Source organism: Humulus lupulus, chromosome 1 (genome assembly GCF_963169125.1).
Source record: "Humulus lupulus chromosome 1, drHumLupu1.1, whole genome shotgun sequence".
NCBI classification, from domain to species: Eukaryota; Viridiplantae; Streptophyta; class Magnoliopsida; order Rosales; family Cannabaceae; genus Humulus; species Humulus lupulus.
Genome location: NC_084793.1, coordinates 301,715,602 through 301,726,409, shown reverse-complemented (window position 1 = coordinate 301,726,409; position 10,808 = coordinate 301,715,602).

The window sequence follows — 10,808 nt, the reverse complement described above, 5'->3', positions numbered from 1 at the left end:
CATATCCACAAAACCCAGAAAACCCTTGCATGCGGCTACAGTAATTTTTTTTTACCTAAGCTACAGTAGCATGTTTTCAAAGAACACAGGGTCAGGAAACTTACACTGTATGGCTGGGAGGTAGACGAGAGTGTTGCGTTGGTGGGAGCTTCGTCGGTGTAGTAGCTTCTAAAGCTTCGGAGAAATTCGTACGCCTAAGCTTCTTGAACGATGAAAATGGCAACAACAGAGTCGAGGGTTTCGTTCTTCGGGAATATGGAGAGGAAAGAGGAAAAGAGGTTTGGAAAATTTCGAATGAAAGGGTGGCCCGTGCGTAGGGTGGCCACCCCCTTTTTATATGCGTGAAGGATCACGTGTAGAAGGCTCTTGGATGGCCCTGATGAGGGATCCGAGGCCCTCCACTCGAAATACGAAATGACGGCTGGGCATAGTCTAGGCCATTAAATGCGGTTCTCGTAAGACGTACCTTCACCACCCATGATGTTCCACGCATCAGGCGCATGCTTAAAGAGTGGAATGCGAAGAGTTTGTGGGGAAGTATAAAAGCCCCTATTGTGGTCTTATAGGCGACGTCATATACCACGAGCAGGAGCTTGGGGGGCAGATGTACGCCCTGATTTTCCCACGGGCTGATTAGCAGGCCGAGCTTCGGACTAATCATGGCTAGTCCATAAACATCCCCCAGACCGGAGCTCCTGTCTTGAGGTCGTACCCCCCTTAGCTCGAGGAATCCTCAAGGACTTGCCAAGACTCGCCAAGACTGGAGCAAGGAATGGGAAGGTCGAAGGTCGGGTCAAATGCGCAGCTCATGGTACGAGCTAGATATGGAGGCTATGACCCCTTGTAAAGTCAACACACGCAAGATAAATGTGCATATATCTGACATCACGTGTCCGATATCTCCCTGACTTCTCGGACACACAGCAGGAACGTGCGTGTTCGGACACCCACGGCTGGGTTGGGCCGTGCGGCCCAATACCTCCTTACCTATCGATTTGACCACACTTATGTGTCAGGTTTAGGAATTAATCATGAATGTCACAGAGTTGATATGACAAATAAGAAGGTCACGGGATGACCTCCTTACCAACTTCCAGGTGCCTTCTCCTATAAATATGGAGACCCTGGGAGTTGATAAGGGTTGGAAAAATAATCCATTGTAAGAAATACTTTGTAACCAAATACTCAGTATAGATCAATAATATTGACTAGTGGAGTAGAAGGATTTTAACCTTTGAACCACTTAAAAACCGTGTCTTGAGTCACCCCGTTGGTCCCCTAAGATCATATATCTATTTCGGTTCACATTTAGCACTAATCCTTTTCTCTCATTCTCTTAATTACCTGTTGGCGAAGAACCGCGTCAACAAATACATTTACAAAAAACTATACTTACAACTGAACGAACTTATAAACAAAATAGGCTTACTGATAAATGTATGTCATCAATTGACCTAACCATTCGTGTTGGATTGGCAAGAGGTCTGCAATCTCACAATATTGTGTCTTCCCACCAAACTGTAAAATTAATAAATATAAATTAATTTTATAGATTATCGATACCAAAATAAGTTATAAAAAAAGAACTTACTTTTTCTTTTAGGGTATTCATTGCATTTGATGCCCGTACAAGATCTCTAATGTACTTCAACACATAAAAACCACATTCATGACTTTGTGGTTGTCTTGGACATGCAACATTGAATATCTTTGTAGGATTGCCGAGTAATTCATTGGAAGAAGCCTTATAATATGCACTATTTAAAAAAGAAAATTAACAAAAGTTATTAAAATGTAGTAACATGTAATAGTTGTTGCATATTAAGAAATATTTTTAAAATTTTAAAACTTACCTCATTATCATTGAATCAATTTCTTCAGGACGTTTGTGTGATTTCAGTGGATCCAAGAACACGATTTTTCCTTTTGGCATAGCAATCACCAACATCCAATGTTCCCTAAAATAATAAGCGTGTTAAGTACAATAATTAAATTTTTAATATATGAATAATCAAATAAGAAAAGTTTACACTATTTCTTACCGTATGTTCCAAGGTATAAAATATAGTTGACCAACTCTATCCATGGTCATCAACCAATTTGCCAAGTCAATGGTTGATCGTTCTACATCGTTAACATTATTAATGCTAAGACGTTCAATGTCAAAAAACTTGTAAAAAACACGCTGATTTGGAAATAGGGACTCCCAAATGCATCTGCAAAATTTTCTTTACTGTTAAATATTTTTGAAAAATTTCGGCAGAGTTTCCCCTATAAATAGGACTACCCAAACCTGTAAACATTCAATTTACTATGAAAATTTGCAACAGATCACAGAGAAGTACTCATAACTGATTCTAAATTCATTTCATTCCAAAGAATTAGTTGAAGGGATACCTTAATCCGAATATCATTGCTGAGCCTCCAATCATATGCAAAGTAGCAACTTGTTCCACATCCTCTGAAGTTATAAAGATTGACTCGCGATTCATGAATGATGGGTCCACTGGAATTCAGACGACTTTGCTCATTCCCTTAACTATGCAAAATTCTCTCACCATAAACGGAAGGCTAACATGGATGCGATTCATGATGTGATCAACAAATGGTTGGCCTTCGGTCAGAGTGTTTTCTGGATTGACGTGAGACCCAGCTGATGACAGATGTGGGCTAGTCAAAGAATTACGGTTCGTCTTATCCTTGGATGAACTTTTTGACATAGGAGGTTTCTTTTTTAGAGGACCCTACGCAACATCAAGTAAAAATAATATTAAAATAATGGACCAACAAATATTTTAATAGGTAACAAATTAAAGAATTCGTTTATACCTGGTCAGTCATAATTAATTCTTTTGGCCAAGGAATGAATACGTCATAAGTATCTCGAACATAGCGTATCTCCCCAACAGAACATGGGATTTCAGCATCCTCTTGTAACATTTTGGTGACTCGCACCCTCGCGTATTCGTCTGTTAGTTGAACACCATGAATAGTCAGTGGACCCACCCCATCGATGATAACACCCTCTGCCACCACATTATGAATATTATCCGAACAAAGTAACACATCCTGCTTGTATGGTGTGTCATCCTGCATGTACGGTGTGTCATCCTGCATGTACGGTGTGTGATATTCTTCGTCGTTCTGCTCGTCATCGTTGCCGTGTTCATCCATATCATCTATTCCACCTGCTTGTTTAGCTTTTTCCTCCTCTAAAGCTTTAAGTTCTGCTCTGAGCCTCGCAATTTCTGTATCTTTCTTACTAACAACATCAGCCATTTCTGTTGCTATTTTTGGTTTTCTCCCAAAGACAGACGAAATCTTCGCAAACGACCTACAATAATCAACCAAATTGATTTAAAAACTAAAATATTATAGAATTAAGTTAAATGCAACAAATAAAAAATATAATATCATACCCAAGTGCTCTAACACGCCCTGGGTGCTCAGGTGTCCCTAAAGCTTGCGTTGATATGTCATTCCGACCCTTTGCAATGATTTCTCCACTACTAACTTTTTCTTTCAGCTCATTCTGTGGAACAAACCAGTGGTCACTTATATTAGTGACTTATAAGAACTTTGTCATTCCTACATTACTTTAAAATACTTGCTTGAAACCACTTACAATTCTTGCTTCAATTTGTTTGTCCAAATCTGTGACAAGAACCTTCTTCTTTTCTCGTGCTCTTATCCAAACTTGGTACCGTTCTACATCTGCCACACCTAGTTCAGTTTTCTACAACATACAACAATTAATTAAATTTGGTGAGTGCAATATTCTTCATAACAGGTTGACAGTTGTAAAATAATGATGTGAATTACTTACCAAGTCCTCTCTAACATTGGCAAGCCCTCTACGAGATGTACGATGCCTCGAAGTATATTTGAGAGCTCTTTCACGTTGTGTTGCCCTCAAAGCCTACAAAAAATAAGTAACAATAAGTTTTTCAGCAATTATTAGTATTTCAAAACTAATAAATCATATACATAATAGATATACATAATAGTACCATAAACTCAGGAGATAAACGGTGGCTAACAAATGTCCTCCAATCTTCTAGGTCAAGTTCTGGATATTTCTTAGGAAGGATTTGGAGTTCATCTATCAGACCGTCTTCTGCCAAAGGGTAGATGTAGTCACTAGTGATGTTAGTCTTAAAATCTCTCATCATTCTTCCCGCACATTTAATTAATTCTGGTTTCCAATTTTCTGGAATGTTAAAGACACCCTGAAATAGAAAGAAAATGATTAATGAAATGCAAAGTAATTCATGAAAATGATCAATATATTAAAGTAATTAAAATATTTTCTTACATATACATCCTCCCATATTCTATTCTTCAATTCTTGTGGGACTTGTCTCCAATCCTTATAATTGAGAGAGACCGTTCTCCTAGTTTTAACTCCAAGGTACGATTGCATCTCACTATATGCTTTCCCTATAGGTTGACCTTTATCATTAAACTGAATATTTCTCTTTATTCCCTTAGCTTTTGATTATTGATATTGTTCTTCTTTGTTGGGCCTCGCCTATTTGGTGTGTTCTCCCCTTCAGAAATTGTCATCTGCACATAAACTCTACAATTCTTTAGGCAAAACTCTAAAAATTTGTTGAATCCATCTTGAAATTGTGATGTTTCTCTTCTCTCAAGCATCCATGATTTATCCATACTAATAACAATATTAAATTCCTAATAAGTTAGAAAAAAACTTATATTAGGTTCTAGTCTTATAAATTTTTTAAAAAATTCGACAGAGTATCCTCTGTTTCTATAGCATACCGTAATTTCATAATTACCTATAAAATCAATACAAACAAACACAATAATCAAGCATAGATGAATTCATCATTATTAGGTTCTAGTCTTATAAATTTTTTAAAAAATTCGGCAGAGTATCTTCTGTTTCTATAGCATGCCGTAATTTCATAATTACCTATAAAACCAATTAAAACAAACACAATAATCAAGCATAGATGAATCCATCATTATTAAGTTCTAGTCTTATAAAATTTTTAAAAAATTCGGTAGAGTATCCTCTGTTTCTATAGCATACCACAATTTCAAATTTTCCTAAACAACAACACAAACAAACACAATAATCAAGCATAAATCAATCCATCCTTATATCACCACAGCACGCAAATTTCCCAGAGCCTACTTCACTAATTTTCAAACATAACTTTCACTAAATCTAATATGCATGATTACATTTGCCTTATCTTTATACATCAATCTTGTAGTAATATAAATAAAAAAAATAACTAACCTTCAATATTACTCTTCAATGCACCCGAAATGAACAACAAAGTTCATCACTCAATCAACGACCCTACTAAAACATTACATAATTAGTAAACTACATAATTAATTATGAAACCAAATAATAATAAAAAATCCAAACTAGTTAATGAAACTAATGAACAACACTTTGATCATCTTCAAGCTATTTATTTTTTTTCAAATATTTAAAAAACAAATTTATCTATTGTCACAATTTCTAAAATTCACTAATATACATATATATATTTATAATGAACCTAATTTTTATCACATTATTTAACCTAAAAAAATAATCAAATAATTATAAAAGTTAACAACATATTAATTATAAAATTCGGAATAATAAAAAAAATTAAAAAAAAACATAGAAAAATAAAAAATTATCATCAAAACCATATTTTAGTAATCTATACCTGTTTTGAAGCTCAAAATCCCCTTGCAATGACAAAACTCCGGTCAAAATCCGGCAAGAAACACCAAGAAACAATGGAGAAAATACCCACGACCAAATGCTTTTTTTTTTCTCTGAAAAACAAAAAAAAACAGATTTTTGGACTATATTTCGATTTATAATGTAGAAAAGCAGCAAGAAAAAAAGAAAAAACAAAAAAAAAAGGGTGTGGAGAATGAAAATGGGTCTTGTCTCACGGTTGTTAATGGAGGTTTTTGGGGGTTTTTTTGCACAGAGGAGAGAGAAGGGCTTGAGGGATATGACCGTTCGGGTGATAAAAAAGGGTTATAAAACCCTTTAACTTCGGTTTTTACCTAAAAACCGAAGTTAAAGGTGCGCAAGGGAATAATGGTTGTGCATATTTCACTTCGGTTTTTAGGTAAAAACCGAAGTGGAAAGTGCACTTTCTACTTCAGTTTTTACCTAAAAACCGAAGTGAAATGTGCACAAGGGCCGCATTTGGCTTGGCCATTTTTTTTGCATATTTATTATCTCTAAACATAAGTCACGGGCTTGTGCAACCAAACACGGCCCTCTTCACTATGAATTTTTCACTTCGTTTTTTTAAAAAAGCGAAGTAGTATGTAATTTTTTTCAAGGCGCCATTTACAAAAGCGAAGTAAAAGAGTTTGAATAGGTTTTTACTTCATTTTTTTGTATGCTCACTATAAAAACCGAAGTAAATGCCTATATTTCTAGTAGTGTTTAAACCATCATAAAAAGTTTTCCGTTCATATTTTGAGTTCCTTCTAGAATATGTTGTTCAAATTTTTTATTCTCTTTTCACATTTCAATGATTTTTTTTATCATTTATTTGTACATATGAATTTGGTAAATATCAAACACATTTCTCATTGATTAGGGATGATAATGGGTAAAGTACGACTATCCACAATCCTACCCTATAAAAAAAAAAGTTCTACATATACCCTATTATTGAGAATTGAACTATGTCAATAATCGATCACAGTAAAACAAACGAAGAACTCACAAGTTCTAGTATTAAGACAACAAGATTGGTAGTTAAGACGATATATCAAATAGTAAGAAAACTAAAGACACTACAAGAAAAATGTGTATCAGCGGCGACGTCTGTTGCCACTGAAAGTGCCACCTTTCGCTGCTAATATTAATCAGAGGTGACGCGTCGCCGCAAATAGGTTGTCGTTGATAAGTTGTACCTAAAAGCCCTTATTAGCAGTGACATATCATCTCGTCGCTAATAGTGTCTTTCAGCTGTGACACACTGTCGTCGGTAATAGTTAAAAAGTCACCGCAAATTCCTGTCGATGTGGCTTGTGCCACAAAAACATTTACGGCGACATGATTTATATTAGGAGAGAATTGTGTCACCCCTAATATATATTTTCTTTTAAAAAATAAAAAATATATATTTTTAATAATGAAATATAAATAATTGAAAATTAAAATATTACAAAACATTCATAATTATCTATTGCTAAAATGTAGTACTTACAGTTAAGTACAATAATATACTACTCATCCTCTCTTAAATCAGTAGCATCATCCATATTGTTACGCCTTGGTGGTTGCGGCGACTGCAGTGGCTTTGGCCATGGATACTCACTACAAGAAATTTGACATTTACCTACCAATTCCTTACCTACTTATATTTGTTGGTAGGTAAAGATGACTTTTACCTACAAATATTTAATGGTACGAACTATTCGTAGGTAAATATTGCAAAACATATAAACTATTTCATATTTATTTTTCTCTACAAATAAAATTGGTAGAAAAAGAGTTTTACCTACATATATATTAGAGGGAAAATTTTCAGCTTTTGGAGCTCATTTTTCCCTCCAATTTTATTTTAATTTTTAAAATTTTATTAAAATTAATGCTGATGTGTCTACAACATTATCATAGTATCTAACCATGCTTATATTATAATTTAGAAATCATTTTATCAATACATTTAATATAGTAAAAACATAAATAAAATTATTATCTAATATAAATATAATCTTATAAACTTAAACTCTAACACATCTCTTTCAAATCCACTTCACTCTTCCTAACACCAAGCCGTCTATCTCTTTTTCGATCGAGCACTGCCTCCACCATTAGTCCATGGCTAAGGATATCCGAGACCCTTCTTCTCCATGGTTGAGCATTAGGTGCCTTCATCTTTATTCTTGAACCCAGAGGCCTCTTTTCTCTCTTCTCCAAGAAGCTTCCTTCTGTGTTGCATGTCTTCTTCTATCTATGAATCCATAAGCTTCGCGTTCCATATCCGAACCTAGAGGCCACCTTCTCTGAGATGCCTCTTCTGTTCTCTTACCCAGGCTCCTCCTTCATTGAGACGCCTCGTTTCTTCAAGCTCTTGTCGAAACCCAAATGTCTCCTTCTTTAAGACACCACACTTGTCTCGTTGTTGTCTCTGTCATCTTCAGAGCCACCCACTGTTACCTTCAGAACCATCCATAGCCGCCTCCAAAGCAATCCATTGTTGTCTTTCTCTCAGTTTGTATTGTCATTGATTTTCAACTTTGCTTCTGGTTTGTCTTTAACTTTTTTTCTTTTTGTTTGTGGTGGGTATTGTTATATCTAAATCTATTTATTGTGGTGTTTTGATTCTTTGTGTTTATTTGATTGTATTTTTTGGATTTGTTTTGGAAGCAGGGAGCTCAGTAATGCTTTGGATTGTAGTGGTTGGGTCATGGATTTGGATTGCAGCAGTGAGGTTATGGCTTTGGAACGACTTAGTAGATTTTTTATTGAGGTATATTTTCCGCATCTTGGTTGATGAAAATTCCTAATTCTGAAGGGTTGATGATGAATTTTAATTGTTGAGGCATATTTTGTTTGAATATATTTTGGAGATTTGATTTATGATGCTGTTTTGTGATTCTGTGTTTTGAGTATGATTTGAATTTGATTAGTTATTTTATTGTTTCTAATTATTTTTTGGACCTGATATTTGATCCTATTATATAATTTTTTTTGTGCAAGTGTTTGATCTGGTGTAACAATTAGTTTGAGTGGTTCTGTTTGCATCTTGCTATGCTATTGGTTTTGGGCATTTTGCTTCTGACAGGGGCATGCTTTGCAGCTTGGTTCTTTTTTATAGTGAAGCAACTTCTTTCTCCTTAAATGTCTACTAGCTTGATTTTGTATATATGTGTCTATTAGCAATGCTTTGCCGCTTGTGTCTTAGTATATTTCAGATCTGATCTTTGATCTCTTTATGAGATTAAATTTTCAGTGTTTGAATATTTTTTGATATGATCTATCTTTTCTTGTGTGTGTTCCTGCTTTTTAAATTGATATGGGTTTTTTCAAGAACATATTACCTTAATGTCTCATGTTTTTAAGAACATATTACCAATGAAGTCTAAGCAATATAATTAAAAGGGAACAAAAAAAATTGAAACTAAGGAACATGCTTAAGTGATTTTTGTGGCATTACAACTTTTGCTCTTCAGTTGCAATTTGATTGCTGTTTTTAGCATGCTCTACTTTTTGGTTTGTATTTTCTTCATCATTGTTTTCATTTGGCCTTTGGATATTTCTTGTATTTCTGGATTAAAAGCTTGGTTGTATTTAGATTTAGTGTTACTTTATGCTTGAAGGGAGTGATTCTTTACTCGATCTCCGATTGGTTCTTTAGGCATCTATTTTGAGCAAAGTTTTTTTTTTTCTGTATATTTACTTTGGTACTTTGTTTATGATTACAGCTTGATTGTGCCTAACATACCATTTTTTTTTCTTTTTTGTATTCTTTTGAATCATTGTTTCCTGATTTAAAAGTGACCTAATCTATGATTTTATTAAGTGTTATATACTCTTTTAAATTCAATTATGATTAAACACACTAACTGCAATTGATTGTGTAGTTTCGAGAGCCATACTAATATAGAGTTTGTTTTGGACTTAATAATATGCATACTGAGCAGGTTTTAATTTCTTTTATTAAAGTACATGTTTTTATTTGGAAAAAATCTTGCATTCTATTTTGGAATTTGTATCAATTTGAAATTGAGACGTCACTAAATTAATTTTAAACTAAGATTTGACTTTTATTTGTGACTCATGTTTCATGTTTCAGATTCATTGAAGGTGATATATGTTTTTAAATTTTTTATCAATTAGGTGCCAAAATCTTTTAGACACAAACTATTTAATTTATGTTCGTGTACTGCCAAGTCTTTTGGATTTGAGTTCTTCGATTTGTATAATTGTTTATATATATATGATATTGATAGATCTAGAGTTAAGAATTTTGTGTTTCTACTCTGTTTTGTTTACTGATATGTTTTTGGATTTGACATTTAATTTGGGGATTTATATGGTATTGTTCTTATATATTAGTTTCTGATTCAGAGATTTATGTATTTGATCTTGGGATTTATATTTGTGTTAGTGTAAGATTTTGGTATTTTTGTGATGTTTGTTTCGGATTGATTAATTTTAGGATGTATTTGTTGGTTAGGTTTTTAAGGTTTTTGTTTTATGTAGGTACTTATAAGTTGTTGATTGATTTACTAAGTTTGTGAAAATGATTGTCTATTGATGGTGTTTGAACTTTGAGTTATCTGTATAACATACAATAATTTCATTCACTTGCTCAAAATTTATATACACGACTTGTAGAACTGGGCCCTTAGATATTTTCTTACTATGCTACTTTGATTTTTTTTTTTTTTTTTGCCTGTGATGTTGATAGATGGTTTTATTTTATGTTGGTGATTATGGGACTTGAGATGTGCTCATATATTTTTTTTTTAATATATGCTAATATATATCAAGTGCCACAAATGCCCATAATAACAAGTCATATTTTCTAAAATCCTTTTGATGATTAAATTGGGGATAATTATTATGTTGAGATTAGTTATATTTTCCCATTGTTGCCAACCCGAACCCCACCTCCAACCATCGTCGGTGTCCACCTCACAAACCCATCATCGAAAATCACAAATTCGAGAAAAAGGATCCTCTCTAGTAATAATCTCAAAGTGAAGAATAGACTTGTTAATATTTTTTATGAAATGTAATTAGTTTAACACTCATCTTTAATAAGCAATGAATATTTTATAATATATGTTTG